Consider the following 19752-nt stretch of genomic DNA (forward strand, 5'->3'; position numbering starts at 1 on the left):
TAATATATTCGGGTCAGTCAGTACTGTTCAGTGGGCCGTTGCGTCTACGTAGTAGGTAGCCGTTAACAGATCTAGTGTATTACAGTAGTGGCAACAAGATTATCTTGTAGTTGGGTTGCAGGAAAACACAGAAATGTAAGATATTTATGAATTCGGTAAACAACATTATGTAACTGTTAAATATATTTGCAGCTTTGAAGCTGTCCAGTTAGACGACTACAAAACTGTGTTTCGATGCCTGAAAGTTACGCCAACAGTAGGCCTTTTCCTGTCAGATTTGCGTGAGGTAAAACAGCCTATTACGATGAGAAATTGCAAAAAATCCGTTCCGATAAACGTGAACAAAAAGTCATCAACATCAGAACCTACTGCTGTTTTGATTTTGTGACTTAGTTCCCGTTAACGTGATTTAAAGCGCCCGTCTGTTGCGAAAATGATCACAAATCTGAGAACGCAGTTCTTGTCTACTCAACTACACTGCTCCATTCGTAACGCTAGGGAAACCAAGAAACTAAATCACGTTATCGAGAATTCAACGAACGGCTTTTAGGATTTTGTTCCTGTTTGCGTGAAAAACATTCATGCGATCTGTCATTTGGTGCGGCTTGAGAAAAATGGAAATTCAAAAGTTCCAAGAGTAAAACCTGTGTACTGCGTAAAAAAGGAAATATTATTGTCGAGACTTGTGAAAACACTAAATAAATGAGCTATCATCGTAGTGCTATTGTCAAAGAGGTGAATTCAGTGTTACCGGAATACGAGAATGCGGTTTGTGTGCTATTTACCACTAATAGGACTTTGTGTGCTATTTACCACTAAATAGGGCCCATATAGCCGAGGCGGTAAACGCACGGGTATTCAGCATGACCATGCTGAGGGTGACGGGTTCGATTCCCGGTCGGTCCAGGATCTTATCGTAAAGGAAATTTCCTTGACTTCCTTGGGCATAGAGTATCTTCGTGCCTGCCACACGATATACACATGCAAAATGGTCATTGGCAGAGGAAGCTCTCAGTTAAAAACTGTGGAAGTGCTCATAGAATACTAAGCTGAGAAGCAGGCTTTGTCCCAGTGAGGACGTTACGCCAAAAAGAGGAGAGAGGAGGACTTTACGTGACGTGACGCACAATGGTCGGAAAAATACAAAGTTCGGCCAAAACTCTTTTTATGTGTTAAATCGAAGTTATAGGTTGTCTAGATATGTTATATGGCATTTTTAGTGTTTGAAAAGGGGTATTCAAAAATTGCGTTACTTCAATAATTTCAAAAACGGTAAAAATCAGTAAACCCCACATTTTTGCGTTTTTTGTTAGAAAATCAATTTGAATTAAATTAAATGATCATTTTTCGATCAAATCCAATCAAGTTTGTTCAAAACGTGTGAAAAATGTGGGAAGATAAATTTTATTTCAGTCAAAAATGGAAAAATAACGTAAAATATATGAAAAAACATGACTTTTTTAAATAGCTCTAATTTGAAAAACTGCAAATTTCTGCAAAAAGTTTAAACGTTTTTATGCAGCCCTTAGCATGATGTTTAAGATGTACTATTCGAAATTGCGGCGACACGTGACGACATGAACCGTTTTTTAACTTAAAAATTACCAAAATTCCTAAGGTACAATATATGAAAATTTGAAAAGTTTTGTGACATATTAATTTTGCACCATACGTGCATTCAAACAGTCCAATAACAAGCTTTCATATGCTGGATAATATAAAACATATATTCCATTCTCAAAATATTATTATTTTACTTTTTTCGAATTTTTCATTTTTCAATTTTATGACTTAGGCCACTTTGGCAGTGAAAATGTCATTGAAAAACAAAAGCTGGTATGTTTTTAATTAAGAATCATAAAACTACAATACATTATCTTTGTTATAAGGTGAAAAGAAGTTTAAAAATATCAATTCCGTTTTTTGAGAGTATGGAGCCCGACCAATGTGGATCACAATAATTCATTCCAGTTGCCGTGGAAAATGTATTATTTTTCGTGAAAAATGGCTCGCCTTTCAAATATTATTCGATATTTTATGCTCAGAAGTGTTCCGGCATCCATAAAACAAGCTACTGAACTGCCACGGGTTCCTATTTTTGTGAAAACAAACCTGACTTCCATGAACTGAGTGCTCGCCGCTGTGAAAAACAAAAACAGACCGTGAACTAAGTTCTGATTGCCGTGATCCTACCTCGTATATCCATGAACTGAATTTTCTTATCCGTGAACTTTCTTCACGATTTTGAGATCATAGTTCCTCGAATGGCGCGTTACGGCCCAAGTAACACACATGTTATATAAAAGTTACGACAGCGCAAGTTTTGGTTGTATAGAAGTTTATTTTACGTTATTTCAACACAATGTTAGAATTACGTAAAATAAGCTTCTATACAACCAAAACATGCGCTTGTCGTAACTTTATTATAATATGTGTGTTGCTTGGGGGAGGCGTTACGTATGTGCAGTGGAACTATGTTCCCAAAATCGTGAATTTTGTTCATGGTGTATAATCGTGAATGGAAATCTGGCCTGTTCTTGAATTCGTGACTGAGTGTGGACGATTTTCGGAACGGATTATTTTGCGTGCATTTATTTCAAAAACTGTGAAGTAATCGTCAATATTGCCTACCCCAATTTGTCCAAGTGTTTTATTTAATTATTTTGTTGTGTCCGTGAAAAAAAAATCTCTGGCGGGAGAATTGACACACAAACTGCTCGAAAAATTTTTAAGATTTTGTGTTCAGAAATTTGTTAAAGCTTTTTTCATATTACAACCATCGCTTTAAAAACTCTGCAGAAAACTTCGCAAGTATTTCCACTTAAGCAAATCATCTGTAGGCTTCGCTAATAGTATTATTGTGCATTCCACAAAATCGTTATAAGTCAAGCGGCCTGAGCCACCAAAGGAATGAAAACAAAACTTATTCTTCTGTTAATTCTAACCACGATCATGCTTTACAATTAGAGAGTTCCTCCAACATTTCGATTCCGATTTCAACAAATTACTGTTAATTAGAGAGTTTGTAAAAAAAATAAATACGAAATCACATTTAAATAATATAAGCTCACTTAGTATAAACATTCTGTATTTGAATTGACTTTTTTAAGGTACCTAATAAGGTTATTAAACTAATTCATCAAATTGAGAATAATATCATGAACATCACAAGCGATGTGTAGGAACATAAACCTGCAGCATGAAAGCCTCCATACATACTTACCCTGCGTCCCACATTGAAGCTTTTTTTACGACAGTTATGATAGTGGGTAAAAACCGCGTAAAAAGTCAGATTATATGATTCAGAGGGCTCCATCCTCCATGATGTTTCAGATAAGCTTTAATGGGCGTCTTTATGCGTTTCATAAAATTCCCATAGATTACAAAACGTTTCATGAAGGTTTCAGATGCATTTCAGGGGATTTTAGGGAACTTCAGGATGTTTCTGGTTGGATTTAGTTACAGGAGGTTTCACGATGGATTCAGAGGCGTTCGAGGGGATTTCAAGGGGTTTCAGGGATTATTAAGTGTTTCAGGTGGGCTTTTAAGACGATTTAGGGCAACCTAAAACCCCCTCGGACCCCATGAAACCCTCCGAAACCCCCGAAAACGCTTATGGAACGCCCCTTAAACATTTCTTAATCGTGCCAAAAATCTTGAAGCATTTTGAAATGCCTCCGAAATCTCCTTAAAACCCCCTCGATCCCCATGTAACGCAGCTGAAATCCTCCAAAACCCATAAAAACGCTTGTGTAACGCCTCTTTATCCCCTTGAAATACTTCTAAATGCCCTACCCCCCTCCCCCCTTCAATATCCTGGAATCCCCTGAAGCTCCAAGTCTTTTTTTTCACATCTACCGTGACATCAGAACCGTCTCATATGATCTGATTAAATATGTCTAATCTTAAGAGTATAGTGTTGTGCCGAACCACTTGGGAAGTGGCTGGTCTTTTGGACTCTTTTGCGTTAAAACTACATTCACTCTTAGCAAAGCCACAAACCCCTGTCTACCACCATGCATCATTGTAGTTTTCATATAGAACACAGGTAAAATTAGCGAAATCCGTGTTCTGTCCTCCTTTCTTTCTACATTTCAATTAGCTTTGAGAAGGTTTTGAGAACGTTCTTAAAACTGAATGATGTTATTTTGGATTTATGGATGCCACGAGCCGCATCAAGTCTACTAAACCATAAAATGTTACTTAGGGTGCCATTAGTCTATGTGGAGGTTTTATGGTAGTTATAAATCTCTTAAAATGCTTCAAAACCACAATAAAACCTAATGCTTTAATCAGGGTGGTTTATGGAAAGCAAGGCCCAAAGTTTTCAACAAAAAGGCAAATTTCTAGTTGTACTATACGTATCTCACTGCGTACAAAAAAAAAAATCGTTATAATAGTCGTACGCTGTCTTAAAGTTTGCAGAGTCTATCTGTTTGTTCACATCATTTTCGTCACCTCTTATCTTAATGTAAAAAGCTTCTGTTATTAGTCTTGTGTAGCTGTTTGTAACTTTGTCAAGTATTTTTATCTTGTCAATGTCGAAAACATGAAATTCTTCCAGAGTTTCCTAGAGTCACCCCCTAGGATCTCTTCAGAGTACTCTCCTGGAACTCTTTCAGGAACCCCTTCAAGTATTCATCCCGGTATTCCTCCTAGGTTTCCTCCTCTATCGCAAGAATTCCTTCAGGAGTTTTTCAGAGATATTCATCAAAATTCCTCCACAAGCTTCCTCCTGGGAATTCTTCAGGAAACTCTCAAGGAATTCATTCCGGAGGTCATCCAAGTACTCCTTTGAGGATTCTTCCAAGGGTCATCATGGGATTATTCCAAACATATTTCCCGGAATTCTTGAGGAAATTCTATCAGAAATGGGTTTTAGGAATTCCTCTAGAGATTCTTCAAGGGATACTACCAGGAATTGTTCCTGAAAATGCTTCCATCATTCTTCCGAAGATTCCACCAGAAACTCCTCCCTGATTTTTTCCTGGGATGTTCCCCAGAATGCCTCCAAGAATTTTTCGGGGTTTCTCCTGGGTTTACTTGCAGCTTCATCCAGGAGTTTGCCCAAGGATTCACTCAGAGGTTTCTCGTGAAATTCTTCCCAGAATTACCATTGGGACTCTTTTAAGAATTGTTCTCCATAACTCCTCAAAGGGATTCTTCCAGATATTCCTTCCAGGATACTTTTACATCTTCCTTTTGAAATTTCTCTTTGGATTTTCCCCAAAATTGGTTCAGAGATTCGTCTCTGGATTCCTCAAGTCATTCCTCCAGTGATTTCTTCCGGAGTCCCTCCAAGAGTTTCCTGCGAGATTATTAAACAGATTTTTTCTCATCATTCCACTAGGGAATCCTCGCAAAATTCTATCAAGGAATTTCTACTATATCTTCTCATAGTTCGTCCCGGGATTGATCCTGGAGCTCTCAGAATGCCTTCAGCGAGTTTTAATAGGATTCTTCAAGGGATTTCTCCATGGTTTCCTTCCGGGATTCTTCCACAGACTTCACTTTGGTTTTCTCTTGGGAGGAACGCTCCATGGATTTCCTTGAGGTATTCCTCCAGAAGTACTTCCCGAGATTTATCCATGGACTTTTTTTTTTGCGACTCCTTAGGAATTCATCCAGAAATTCCTTTCAGCGTTCCTGCAGAGCTTAATACAGAGGTTTCTCTCGAAATTCTTTACCAAGATTGCTCCACGGAATTCACCAGGGACTTTCCCAGGCATTCCTTCTGAAACTTTACTGGTGACTCCTCTGGAATCCAATCTGGATTCCTCCAAGGATTTTTACTGGGGTGCCTTCGGGGGATTTTACCGTGATTTCTTCCAGAGGGACGCCAACTCTGTTTATCCCGGAATCCACCCACAAATTTATACAGAATTAATTTTTCGAAATTCGCCCAGCGAATCATCTCACTTCCACCAGCGGCCACTCCCAGGATTTCTCCAGGAATTTCTTAAAGGAATTCATTCGGAATTGATTTAGAAAGTTTAATACCAGGGCCATAGATTCCGGCTCTTCTTGTTTATTCAGAGATTCTGCCCGGCATTCTTCTCGGGTTTCCGATCAATATTCCTTCTAGCATTCCTCACGGGATTCTTTCTGAAAATCATCTCGGAATTCTATTCAGAATTTCTCCTGGAATTTGAAATTCATCTTGCAATCTTTCCCAGAATTTCCATCGAGATTTTTACAAAAAAAAAAAAAATTTAAAATAACTACCTAAGAGATTTCTTTGGTTTTTTTTTCGATATTCCTTGAGAGCTTTATTTATCCTGGAATTGCTCGAGGAACTTGTCCCAAAATCTTCTCAAGAATTACCTCCACGATAATTATTCAGACTGTTTTCCAGAACTCCACCAGAGTTGTCTCCAACGATTTTTCCTGGATTTCTCCCGATATTGCACCAGGGATTTGTCCCAGTACTGCCATAGGATTTCATCCCGAAATCTCTCTCAGTTTTTTAAAGTGATTTCTCCTGGCGTTCTTACAGAGATTCAAACAACATTTCCATTGAGATTTCTGCAGGAAGTTTTTCTGGAATTCCTCCAAAGGGTTCGTTCCGAATTTTCTACCGCGATTCCTCCAGAGGTTCTAGTAGGGAATTTTTACCGGAAATAGTCTTGGGATTTTATGGAAACTCATGTACGAATTTTCCCGGAATGCCTTCAGGAATTTTGCCCATGAACGTCCTAGTGTGTTGGACTTTAAGGATTTTAACTGATATTCCTTCTAGAGTTCTTCCAGTGATTTCTCTAATAATTGTTACTTGGGCTCCCGCGGCATTTCCTCTAAGACTTCCACAGAAATTGTTTTTCGGAAGTCTTTCCGGAGTTTCTTCCCAAACTTTTTTTTACTGAATTGACGGAGAGCATGGTAAAGATGATGGAACAAAGAGAAAATGAGAAATAATGATGAAAGATTAAGTATGTAGAGATTATACGCCTGCTGGCTGCTTGTAATCACACAATTGTCCCATATGGATAGCAAACACAGCAAATTTAAGACTCATATGCAATAACAGGCAGTATGTATCTAATGATTTCTACAATTCAAATTACCAGCCCTTATCGAAGTGTCAAGATCTAGCAATAAAGTTGATCACTCATAAAATTTATATTTTTCCGAACAATTAACTCCAGTTCTATTTGATGATTTTTGTTGAGATCATTATTTGTTAAATCACTTGTTATAATAAAGCCTGTATCCGCAATAATCGGGACACACGTTCGGCTATATCTCTATAATGAATCAATAAAATTGGCCAAATAATTGACTGCAAACTCTTTAGTGTGCGTTTATTGTTTGTGCTAAATTTCTTAAAAATCGATGCATTACTTTTAACTGTGGATCAAAAACAAAGAGTCGCGGTTTTAAGCATTTTGTACAATCATGACCAATTTTCATTCGTATAATAGATGGTTCGTTTACGCTACAGTTCAAATTTCTGTGATAATAATTTTGAAATTTCGTTAGCAGTTATGATACTTATAGAGACACTTTCTTGCAAAATTTCATCAACTTTGATCAATTGGTTTGAAAGCTACTGGTGTTGATAGGCACGAGTGATAGTGAAAATTTTTCGTGTTTTTCATGAGTGATGTTCGCCAATTCATATCTTTTGAATTTCTCAGTCAATTGTCTTGAAATTTTCACAGAAGGTAGTTGATTATGTATATTTCATGCCTGCAAAATTTGACGATAATTGGTGCTGACTAATTGCTTTCTGAGGGGCTAAAATCACATTCTGTCCCAATACATGTTTCGACTATAAAATTGTTGATAGTGCATCGATTTTTTTGAAATTTGGCCTATGCCACACGTGTAGATTGAGAGGCTTATGTTCAAAATTTCAGCCATTTCTATTGCCAAAATCAAAAGTTACAGCGGTGATAAGCAAAAGTAGGGGCTGTACAAAATTCAATTGCGCACGTTCTACTGTTCCATTGCTACAACAAAAAGTACTGCACCGATTCACATGAAATTCAGCAGGTTAAATAAACATATCTTAAGATTTGATTGGGCCGAGTTTGAGCAATTTTAATGTATCTTTTGCTGAGCTACATCTGTTTTTCTGTGTCCCGATTATTGCGGATACAGGCTTTATTTGTACTAAAACACATCTCCTATATGCACAATTCCTGTCAGAATTCTTGCGGAATCCCTGTCTGGATTCAGGGGGATTTAATATCTGGATCTGATGGAATTCCTGTCAGGATTCCGGAAGAGTCCCTCTTAAAATTCCGGAAAATCTTTCTCAAGATTCCGGAAGAATCCCTCTCAGAATTCCTAAAGAATCCTTTCCATGATTCTGGATGATAAGAGAAGTTCTCAAAGGGTGTTAGGAGAATCCAACGCATGATTCTTGGAGAATACTTTCAAGATTTCGCGAGAATTGCTTTGAGAAGGTATGCCACTCGGGAATATCGCAAAAATCCTATCAAGCCCTCGTTGATAAATCTCGTGAAGATTACTGAGAAAAATCACGGAAAGCTCGGTTATATAAATACTGTGAGGAACTTCGAGAAAAATCCAGGAAAACATCTTGCAAAAATTTCGGTATTTTTTGCATACATCGGCATCATTATTTCAAAAGGACGTTAAAACAAACTTTTTTTTTAAGTTGTACTTCTTCAGAAAGAAAGGCTTTTCTCCCACGTGGACATTATTATAGAAAACTTGGAATATATAAAAAAAAACTCTTTTGAAATATTGGCACTCATAAATTTTAGAGAAATCTAAGGAGGATCCCAGTAGAATTTCTGGGGAGTCTAAAAGAAATCTCCACGATAAACCTCGGAATGAACTCCTGTAATTATTCTGCAAGAAATTTAAATACAAATCCAAGGAAAATCTTTGTTATAGGGGTTTAGAGATCTCTCCTAGGTTTGCGAAGAGAAACTTCCCAGGCTTCCGAAGAGTAGTTTTCCAGACTTCCGATCAAAAGCCTCCCAGGCTTGTGGAGAAATGTCTCCTAGGTTTCGGGCGAGAATTCACCCAGGGTTCTTCCAGAATCCTGACTGGGATTTAACTCAACCCCCCCCCCCCCCCCCCTTTAATGAATTTTTCCTCAGAATACTTAGAAGGGCTTACCCAGAATCCTGACAAAGATTCTTCTAGAATTCTGAGAGGGAGTGTGAAACGGATTAAAATTGATCACAGAATTTCTGAAGGAGAAAATATTTCTGTACAGATCGCTTCCATTACACGCTTGAAAATATAAACTCAAGTGTGTACTCACTTCTATGTCAGAGTGCCACAGTGTTCCAAATTGATGATTTTACGATCAAAATTAAATTACTTTTTTAGGTGGGTTCTAGAGGTTTGGCGTGTTCTACAAAGTTTTTCTGCATGTCAAAAGGCGTCTTTTGATAAAATTTAGTTAATGATCAATCCCTCTAGAAGTGAGATAAAAATTTTATTAAAAAAATGTGGTGTGACGTCCTTGGCAAAGTTGTAGCCCATAATAAGAATTTAATTTAATTATTATTTTATTTATTTATTTTTCTTGTATTACAGGCTAAATAATAAGCTTTTGTCTTGTATTTAAACAACCTTTCCCACTATTGCTCACGAGGGTTTCCACTCCCAAGTGATAGTAAAAAGTCTAATCTTTCAATCTCCAACTGAGCCATCTGCGCCATTTTGCGCCGGAAATAGTTACTTAAGGTGAAAGTACACCTTAAAATATGATAAATTTGCCTATAACTTTTTTGTTTTCAGAAATAATGAGTTTACATCTTCGGAAGAAATGTGTATTTTGACGTCCTGAACAAGTTTGTAGAAGGTCACAAAACTGTTTTATCTTTTGAAAGGGGGGGGGCGTATCTTTTGAAGCAATACTGAAAAACTAATTTTAGGGGTACTTAGCACAAAACGCTCCATATCTCATAAACCGTAAGACAGCTTTGACATGTTCTATAATTTTTTTCTCTCTTATTATGGGCTACAACTTTGCCAAAGACGTCAAATCTCTAAATTTTCATCTCACTTCTAGAGTGATTAATCACTAATTACACTGAAACACGGCTTGCGGTTGAAATTACTTTTCTGAGGGTCAATTTAAATACACAACACCACTTAATTTGTGCAGACTGATTTTCGTTTCATTTCAACAGATTAATGATTTAAATTTTACCATGGACTCGATTTACAATTAAAAAAAGTTTCTGTTGGCAACCGGATTTGAACCAAGAACCTTGAGATCACCTGGCTCGCACGCTACCCCTCGGCTATCGAACCGGTTGATATGGGAGGAAACAAAACGCACTCAAGAAGCGTTTATGACTCGATGATCACGTTTCGCCACGGTAAATTTAAAAGCATTTTTGTGTTAGTCATTACCGCAAGCCGTCTTCTAGTGTAGATTTTATCAAAAGTCGCCTTTTGACATGCAGAAAAACTTTGTAGAACACGCCAAACCTCTAGAACCAACCTAAAAAAAGTTATTTAATTTTTATCACAAATCATCGATTTCGAACACTGTGGAGTGAAACAGCTCCACCGCTGTGTCAGATTTCCATCAAATTCAACCATTTTTGCGTATTTTTGAAGATATATCAGTTTTTATTGATCTTGAATTATATCTATGAAGAGAATTGTCATTTTTTCCATTCAATGAGGAATAAAGAACTATAGTTACCTCAAAGGTTTTATCGTTTTCACGTTTCTGAACTGAAACTGTCAAGTTGCTGAAGTTGAGCACCGTGGACGAGTTGCAGGTTTATTGTCATTTATCGTTGAAAGTGAAAAGAAACAGCTATTTCTCGCGTAAAACTTCAAAACCAGCATATTCCAAGCCAATTGTTTTCCCAATATGTAACTGCCGTCCGTTTCGCAACCGCAATTTCCAGAAACCACGGTGCCGCATGGCAGGCGACATCCTGGCACCACTGTCCAGAGAAGCATGGTGTTTCAGCTGCTGGCTGGGAGAGCACCCAGCACAGCAGCAACTCTAATGGGCTCACGTAGATATTACACAGTTTACTCGGGGGCCCAGCACCCAAGAGCAATTAGATGTGTAAGTGCGTTGCCGTCTCTCCTGGTACTTATACTTTCTGTGTCGCCACTCACTCGTTAGTGGTTTTTCTCTACTTGCTGCTGCTGCTGCTATGCGCTTTCGATCGGGTCGCTCTTTATACTAACTATTCGAAACCATCACCATCACGATACTATGTATTTGATAGAACTATCGTGGTGGTTGTGCTCCACAAGAGAGAAAGAGCGAGGAAAAAAATATCAATTTCATGCAGATTTTTCACATTTCAATTTTCCCCAAATTCTATTAAGCTAATTACACCGTCAAATGAATTTCACGTTGGCTGAGTGTTGGAGCCCTGGGCTGGGCTGTCTTACCTGATTCTCGAATGATAAAATCTCGAACTTGTCCAAGCAGAATCCTTCCACCAACAGCAAAATTCCTCGATCCGCAAAAAACTCACGACCAAAATCACAACTATAGAAAACTATTTCCTTTTTTTCAGCTGCAACAATTTCAGTGCGCTTTGGCTGCTACGAATCACTGGGCACACTTTTATTTCTTCTCTTTTCGCTACTAACTCGCACTTTTTCCGCACACGAAAAAGCCCGTGTGCTTTGTGGTGTGTTTAGGAAGGGAAAAAACTTTTCTCGAATCCTGACACTGACTGCTCAAGACGTCGTCGTCGTAGTCACCGTTGTCGTGGTCTTCGTCGCCGTTGTAGGCATAGGCACACAAAAGAAGACTGCGAATTGAAACCGAAACCAATCGAACCGAAAAATCTCTCCTCTTTGGGGCTGGTTGGTTGGTTGGATTGCTCTAAACTCTTCTTACTCCTTTGGCTCGAACTGCTGTGCTTGCTTCCTATACTGGTGCTACTGCTGCTGCTGACTGCTTCAGTACACTGTGTTTCCTTCGGGTTTAGCTTTTTTCCTAGAGGGTGTTCACGAAAAATTTGTATAAATCAAGAAGAGTTTCAACTATTTAAATTATCAACGGATTTCTTAGATATTCTAGATAGATTGAGTCCATTTTTTCTTTACGACGATAAATTTTAATTAAGTTATATTGTTACGTAGCTGTGACAAAAATAATTTGAATTGCAATTAAAAATCCAGGTGTCTCCCTCTGAGACGCGTTCGGTGGAGTACTATTTTTTGTAATGAGGTGGATTTTTGTATCGTGAGATGGAACCTTAATTTAAGAATACTTCGTTTCTGTGATAAAAAGGTGCAAACAGCGTGGGTATTATGATTTCTTGGCTAATTTGCTTTTTTAGCAAAATTTAGGGTAAGTGTCATAGGCGCCAACTAAGAGGGGCACTCACCCAAGTAACCAAAAGTTCCGCTTCCCATGACAATATGCACATTCAAGTTCCGCGAAGTACAGATAAAATTCCAAATGGAACTTTCTGACTGCTAACGATGAGTCTTGCTGGAGCTTCGGTCACAAGTTCCGGCAAGGCTCATTGTTAGCTTCTTAAGCAGCCAGATAGTTCCATTCGGAACTTTATCTGAACTTCGCTGAACTTTAAAGCTGCTTAAGATGCTACTCGGAACTTTGTCGGAACTTTCAAGTTCATTGAAGTTCAGTTCAGTAGCATTGTGTTTCAATGAAGATTAAATTTATTTCTTTTACAGAGGACAGCTGTTTAAGCATACACGAATAATAGACAAATATGAATTTATCAAATCAATGAATACTGGGCTTGAGAAAAAAATGCCGCCCATCGGATTCGAACCAATAGTCGCTACGTGATAACTCTACGCTCTACCACAAAACTACAGTTGCAATTGAGTGAATAGCATCTAAAGTCTGACTTGATTCGATTTTCTGTCGGCAGCTAGTTTTGCACATTTGTACAGTAGTGAAGTTAGCTTGACTTTGTCAAGTGTCTTCAGCAGCGCAGCGGTAAATCAGCAGGCTATCACGCAGGAGGATCTAGTTCAAATCTACTTAGCAGCGACATGTGTGAAAATATAAATATCAGAAGCAATTTCCAGACATGAATCACAAACCCAGCAAATAGGCTTGTGATTCTGGAAAACACATTTTTGTTTCTGCATGAATTTTGTCAAAGTTCTGTCAGAAGCTGCTTAGAAGGCTATCCAGCGTGCTTATGTGAACTTTTATGTTCCAAAATTACAAAATGAAGTTGCTGAGCAACCTCGAACGAGCTGTTTAGCTTATAAAGTACCCTTTTATCTGAACTTTTGGTTACTTGGGCAAGGTTAACACCCCTTCCACCAGCATTTGGCGATTTCTAAATTTTCCCATATAAAAAATCATAAAAACTAGTTTGCCCTCCAATATTTTAATAATCGTATTTATCAACACAGTTGTTGGAATTTTAGCTCGATCAGAAACGAATGTTTTTGTTATTTATCACAACTTTTGCGGAAAATTCATCCACTTTATTTTGAAAATTGATTCAATTTTTTTCTCATATAATAACAAAAACTTACAGACCTTTTTTTCAAAAATTCAAAATTTTAGCGAAATCTCACTGTACACTGTATAATATCTTGAATTTACTTCCCAATGATTTATTTTTAACATCGCTGAAAAGTTTTTCATAAAATTCTTCAGCTGTGAAATATGACCCAATTATACGAACATTTGAGCAGGGATCCTATTTTGGGCACTTACCGCTACCATTCAGTCAATTTCACACCAATTGACATGACTTTTGTACATGACTAGATGTTGTACGTATCATAAGTTATGGCAATCAAAATTGTTTACTTTTTTATTTCCAATTTGGTACCAACAGAAATTCTACATTTTGTCTATGAAAGTTCTTGAACTCAATGGAAATAAAAATACAGAGTTTGTTTTAGTTCTGTGTCAAATTTTCAGCTCAATCGGTTCATAGACTCCAAAGATATAGAGCTCCAAAAATGGCTTGTTTGTATGGAATTAAGAAAATGTTTACTTTTTTCATTCCAATACTGTATATTTCCGAAAAAGTAATATAATTGAGGTTGATGCCAGACTACAAGTCATGGTATCATTGCCTAAGCGATGGTAATCAAGACTTACTAATATTTTCATGACTAGAAGCCATGGTTGCGTAAAGCGTTATCGGAAGCAGTCCTCTTTTTTAGGAATAAAATATTGATTGATTGATTGATTTGTCTTTATTAGAGAGACTTTCAGCCCTTGGCTGGTTCGTCTCTTCAGGAATAAAATATCATGACGCTCATTCTGCTTAATGACGCTAAGTCATGACATCGTAGTGCTGATTCCAGTAAACATGACCCCGAGATATAATATCATGCAATGTTGCTGACGAAAATAAATAAGGAACAAACAAATTAAAAAAAAAAAAATGGAAAAAACATACATATCGACACTGATTCTTCATTAGGGCCTAACTGACATTTTCGATTTCTCTTCATCGATCCTCTCTTTGTGTTATTATAGAATGTGTATTGAATTTTCCCAAGTTTTTTTTTTGATTGAAATGCGAAGGAGATGACTACATCTTGCTATAGAAACAAAAGGAATAATGATTTTGTTCGTTTTGATCAAGTTATTAGCGAAAGAGAGAGTCGACAAAGAGAAATCGGTCAAGTCAGTTAGGCCCTTATGAAAAATCATTGTCATATTGACATAGTATGTCAACTATTGAAAAAAAATGTTGCATGGGAACATTTTTTGAATTTAAAATAGAATAATTGGTAGCCATGTTTTTTTTTCGCCCCTTAAAACATTGCATGAAATGGCGTGAAAAAAAGTTTAGCAAGGAGTTTGTGCCAAAACTAAAACTTTTATATAATTTCCTCGATCATTCCCGAAAATCCCCGGAAAAATCTGATGACGGGAATTCTGGACAAAACTTTGTGAATTCTTTTCTGGAGTTTGAGGGGCTCTCGGAGAAACCCCTTTAAAAAGCTGTGAAGTTCCTGTGGGAAATTTAACTTGCTTGCTCAAGAAAATCTTGAAGGGACTGTAACAAGTAAATCTTGAAAAATATCAACAATGTCCCTCGAAAACTTTCCCAGAGAGTATTTTTCAGTATTTTCTCTAGGTGTTTCCTTGGAAGATTCCTATCCAAAACAATGGCAATTTGCTCTTTGGAACTTTATGGGGAATACTCAAACATTTCTCAAAGTAATCTTTGAAGAATTCTTTTAGAGTATCCAACTGAAGTTCGGGTTCACTTTAAAAGTTCTTTCTGATTTTTTTAGTTCTGTTAGAATTCTTTTCAGGAATTCCGCGAGGGATTCTGTCATTCATTTCTTCAGGAATTCCTCCAGAAAATTCTCAATAGATTCTTCTGGAAGTTCCTCCGGGGGGCTTCCTGGAAGATCCTTAGATATTCTTCCACAAGTGGGATCGCAGAATTCTCTAGAGATTTATAGAAACCTTCCTTTAGTGATTCTTTCAATTTTACCTTCAAAGATTCTTTCAGGAGTTCCCTTATTACTTCAGGATTTATTTCTTGGATTTTCTCCAGAAATATCTCAAGAATATCTCTTCTTAGAATTACTGCACAACATTCTCAAGTTTCCCAGGATATTTCTTTTTCGATTCCTTTAAGAATACTTCACAAGTTCTTCTAGGGAAATTGTATCAGAGAGTTTTTCCATTAATACCATGCAGACATTGAGCAAAAAATTCTTTCAAGAATCCAGAATATCTCCAGGATTTCTTCCAGGGTTTGTTCCAAATCATCCTTCAACAATTCATGATTTTTTTTAGAACCTTAGTCTGGAATTTCTGCAGGAATTCCCGATGAATTGGTTTCAAGCATTGCTTCAGAAACATCTTCATGATTCAATTCAGAAATTCCTCAAGAATTTTCTTTAAAAATGCCTGCAGGGAATTTATCCGAAACTTCTTTAGGATTTTTACCTTAAATTTTCCAAAAAAATCCCATCAAATACTTCTACAAATTCCTCCAAAGCCATCTCAGGAGTTTATTTTCACCCCTCTGTTGGGGACATTAAACTACTGCGTCCAATTGACTGAACTTTTGTGGTGAATCTCAGAAATTTTTTCAGGTAACCCTCGATGAATAACTCCTACATGTTTTATGTGATTTCATAAAATACGTCAGTAAATATCTGTGGAGGAATATCTCCAAAGGAATCCCTGGAATTATTTCTGAAAGAACCGCAGAAGGGATTCCAAAGAGAAACCTTCTAGGCATTTCTTCGGTATCCCCTTACGATATTTTAAACGGGAATCCTTGCAAGAATTTCCGAAGGAATTGCTGAAATTCTGAAAATGAAACAAAATCATGGAAAAATGTTTAAGGTACACCTAAACCTTGATTTACGTCCACTATTGGCTTGGCGAAAAAAAAATCCAAAGACAAAATAATGATCAAAATACACATTCTTATATTTTTGTACACTTCTCCTAATCACGAAGATGGTTTATAAAATATAAAACTGTTGAGTTTGCTCATTGTCTTAGCGGTAGAATTTTTTGTCGCTCAGCCAAGCATGGACGTAAAAAAAGGACAAGGTGTAATCTTTTAGTGACATTTATGAAAAATCCTTAAACTACTGAAGGAGTCCTAAGTTATATTTCAGAAGGGAATCTTTAGTATCTGTAGTAAGCTTTGAATAGAATCCATGGAGGAATGTCTGAAAGAATCTCTGCAGGAATTTTTGAATAAATTGTTTATCGAATTCCTGAAGATTATGTGAATGAGTCCCAAGGAATTTTCTGAAATAAATCTAGAAAGGGTTGCTAGAGAAATTTCTGGAAACTCTCCCCCAGAATCCCTTGGTGGAATTTCTACAAGGGTTTTTTAATGAATATTTAGAAAATTTCCAAGATGTGACCATAATTCATGGAGGAAGTTCGGAAAGAATTTCCGGAGGAATTCTTGAACATATTTTTAAAGGAATCCCTGAAAGGCTGTCTGGAGACATACTATATCTTCTGTAAAGGTTCCTAGAAATTTCCAAAGAAATATACGTCAACGTTTCTAGAAATTGTTACTGAAATGTTTCCAAATTTCTTAAAGAATCCGAAGAAATAATCCTAATGATATCCTTGGAAGAATTTCAGGAGGAATTACTGATGAAATACCTAGAGGAATACCCTGAGAAACTCATGAACTACATGATTTTTTTTTTCAGAATTCACTGAAAGACTATCTAATGGAATTACTAAGCAAAATTAGTAATAAATAATTTATAGAAGAAGTCCGAAAGAGGAATTCCTGAACGAACACTGGGATAACTGTGCAAATATAATTCTTGGAGTTATTTCTGAAGGGCGAAAGCCCGTTAGTTACGCCACGCTTTGAGGAGGAAGGGATTCCGAAGTGTGTGATAATCTCAGAGGAGTCCTATACAAAAACTTTAGAGGTTCGACTGGGAAGTAGACTTATTTCTCGTGGGATTTCGGCTTTCAGTCCAAGAAAACCAACGCTTTTCTTGGACTGAAATCCGAAATCCCACGACCTATACAAAAAGTGTGCCATACAAGGGAGGGGGAGGGGTGGTTGCGGTGAAAATGGCGATTTTTGCGTGTCCTTATTTATGGAGCCATTTCAATGGTTCTGCATAGAAATTCTTTGGACAATTTATGGAGGAACATAAAGCATCTCTATAAAATATTTCTGAAGGAACATTTGAATTTTTTAAGAGTCCTTGGAGAAATTTCTGAAAGATTTCAGGACTCTTTATTTTCTAAAACTAAAACTAAACAGTTAGAATGTCAGGAATCCATGAATGGTTTTCTGAAAGAATTCCCGGAGAAATTTCTGAAATAATCCATGGAGGAGTTAGATACCTCATTGGTTCCTTGTGTGAGTGTAGCTGGTCTGGCGATAATGGAGTAGCATCCACGGGCAGTCAAACATGCTCAAGCTCAAAACAACTTGGTAATTTCTTGGGTTTTCGGCTTGGTGTTGGCTTGGGTTACCGAGCCCTGAGGACGGTCCCACACATGGACCGAAATATCGACGATGATCTGAAATCAGTCAACGCAAATTATTTTAGACTGCAAGAAATTAAAGTACCTAAATCAATCGACATTCGAAATCGTATTGCAGATTAGTGTTTAAAAAATGTGTACTGTGAAGTTTTTCGTCGACAGAATTGTCTTTTTCTTTTACATGGGCACCTTTAACCCAATTCCCCTACCTATTTAATGGAAGCCTGTTTTTTCATCCAGTTTGCTTTACAAAATTTTCGAAATTTGTATGAAGCGTAAACTTTGGCCAGACCACCTCCCCCATAAAAATCTACACAGTCCTTGGACAGGCCCCAAGTTCAGCGCATGACGAAATCACGATGGACTTTATCTGACCTGAATTTCAAAGAAATCCGCTGCAAAATAGTAACTAATTAATAGTGATGAATTTTTCGTGAACACCCTTTAGGTGCAGGGTTTTCAGAGCACTGACAAAACAGCAAAAAACGCACACTATGTGTATACACTACACAACGATCGACCTCTTCACCCCGAGAACCGCGCAGCACCACAGTGTGCGAATCGCCTCGCCAGTCGAACCCCGCCGCAGGTGAACGTTTGACACTAGAAAAACACCGATTCTGCACCAGCAGAGGACAATTTTCACGAACGGGACGGCACTGCACGACGGGAAAAAACGCACCACCACTTTTCCGCGACACTTTCTGGGCGAGCACTAACCAGGAGGAAAAACCTTGCGCCAGCGAGCGAGCTACCGACCGGACACGACGAATGTGGGTTTTGCTAAGGAAGGCAAGCGAAAAATTAAACTGGTTTTTCAGCTGGCTGATTGCTTCCCTGCGCTACTCTCCCTCTTCTTGGGAGCTTTTCTTCTTTCTTGGCTCGGGCTTACTTTTTTCCACTAAACTGACTGGCTGACTGGTTCCTATTATTTTCCCTTGTATCAAATGGTAAGGTTTCGCTGCTTTATTTGCTGACTGCTGATTGCTGCTGCTTCTCTCTGATGCGATGATGTGCGACTGAACCTCTAGACTGGGCCCGAAGTGTGTCCAACAATCGAGCGAGCCATAGCGAGAGAGTTGCTCATTAGAGTGATCCACAAGAGGCTGAATTTCATGGATTTCTTTCACTTTTAAATGAAATTTCAAATAAGTTACCAAGACAGTATGATTTTTTGAGCTCCTTGTGCGCACGTATTTTTTAGAACTTTAAGCACGTGTATAAAAATCAAAGGTGTAAGAAAAAATAAATCTTCAAATATATGATTTTAAATTGGAATTCAAATTAATGCATTTCCCTTGTTCATTGTTCGTTCAAAGAGGATCCACTTCATGATTTAAAAAACGACCCGATTAAAAGAAACTTAATGGAATTTTTGACTACCCAACGTTCTGTGTTTACAGGTCGTATCATTACTTCCTACTAGTAAGGTTTGAAGTTCCAAATATTTCACTTTTTCCACATCAGCCTAGTCCACTCTATTACCCAGCGCAAATTACAGCTGCGGGAGCATTAATGCGACAATTTGATGCTCTTCTCTGGATGGGTATAACTGCGTACTACCTACTTGTACGACGACAATAGGAGCACGCATACAGAGAACTAGACGCTACCAGCGGCAGTCAGTGGTATAGTCCTACACACGATGATGAGGAACTTGCTTTCTCCGCGTGCATGCACCGCGCGCTGCACGACGACGGCGATTTGAGTGGTGGAATGCGCGGTTCAGCGTGCGGGTGAACGGCGAATTTTCGCGTTCACGATTTATTTTGCACCGTTCACTCGACATCAATATGTACTTGTAAGCTTGGTGAGAAAGGGTAGCTGATTTTCAGAGTGAGATGAGATTTCATGAGCAGATGAGTTGA

The 19752-nt window shown here is 37.8% G+C and overlaps 1 protein-coding gene across 12 annotated transcripts in view; it reads right to left on the minus strand.

Moving 5' to 3' along the window:
• LOC109426658 (protein boule) overlaps window positions 1-18911 on the minus strand; it is a 157942-nt gene extending 139031 nt beyond the window's left edge. The window contains exons 1-3 of one of the 12 annotated variants that reach the window (XM_062853574.1): window positions 18777-18905; window positions 18260-18667; window positions 11359-11914 (exon numbers count right to left, since the gene is read on the minus strand). The gene's annotated coding sequence lies outside the window, so the exon portion shown is untranslated. Of the gene's footprint in view, window positions 1-11358; window positions 11915-18259 lie in introns of all 12 variants that reach the window. The other 11 variants (XM_062853579.1, XM_062853577.1, XM_062853578.1 and 8 more) reach the window with 11 other exon arrangements.
• Between the last annotated feature and the right edge of the window lie 841 nt (window positions 18912-19752).

Source organism: Aedes albopictus, chromosome 2 (genome assembly GCF_035046485.1).
Source record: "Aedes albopictus strain Foshan chromosome 2, AalbF5, whole genome shotgun sequence".
NCBI lineage: Eukaryota > Metazoa > Arthropoda > Insecta > Diptera > Culicidae > Aedes > Aedes albopictus.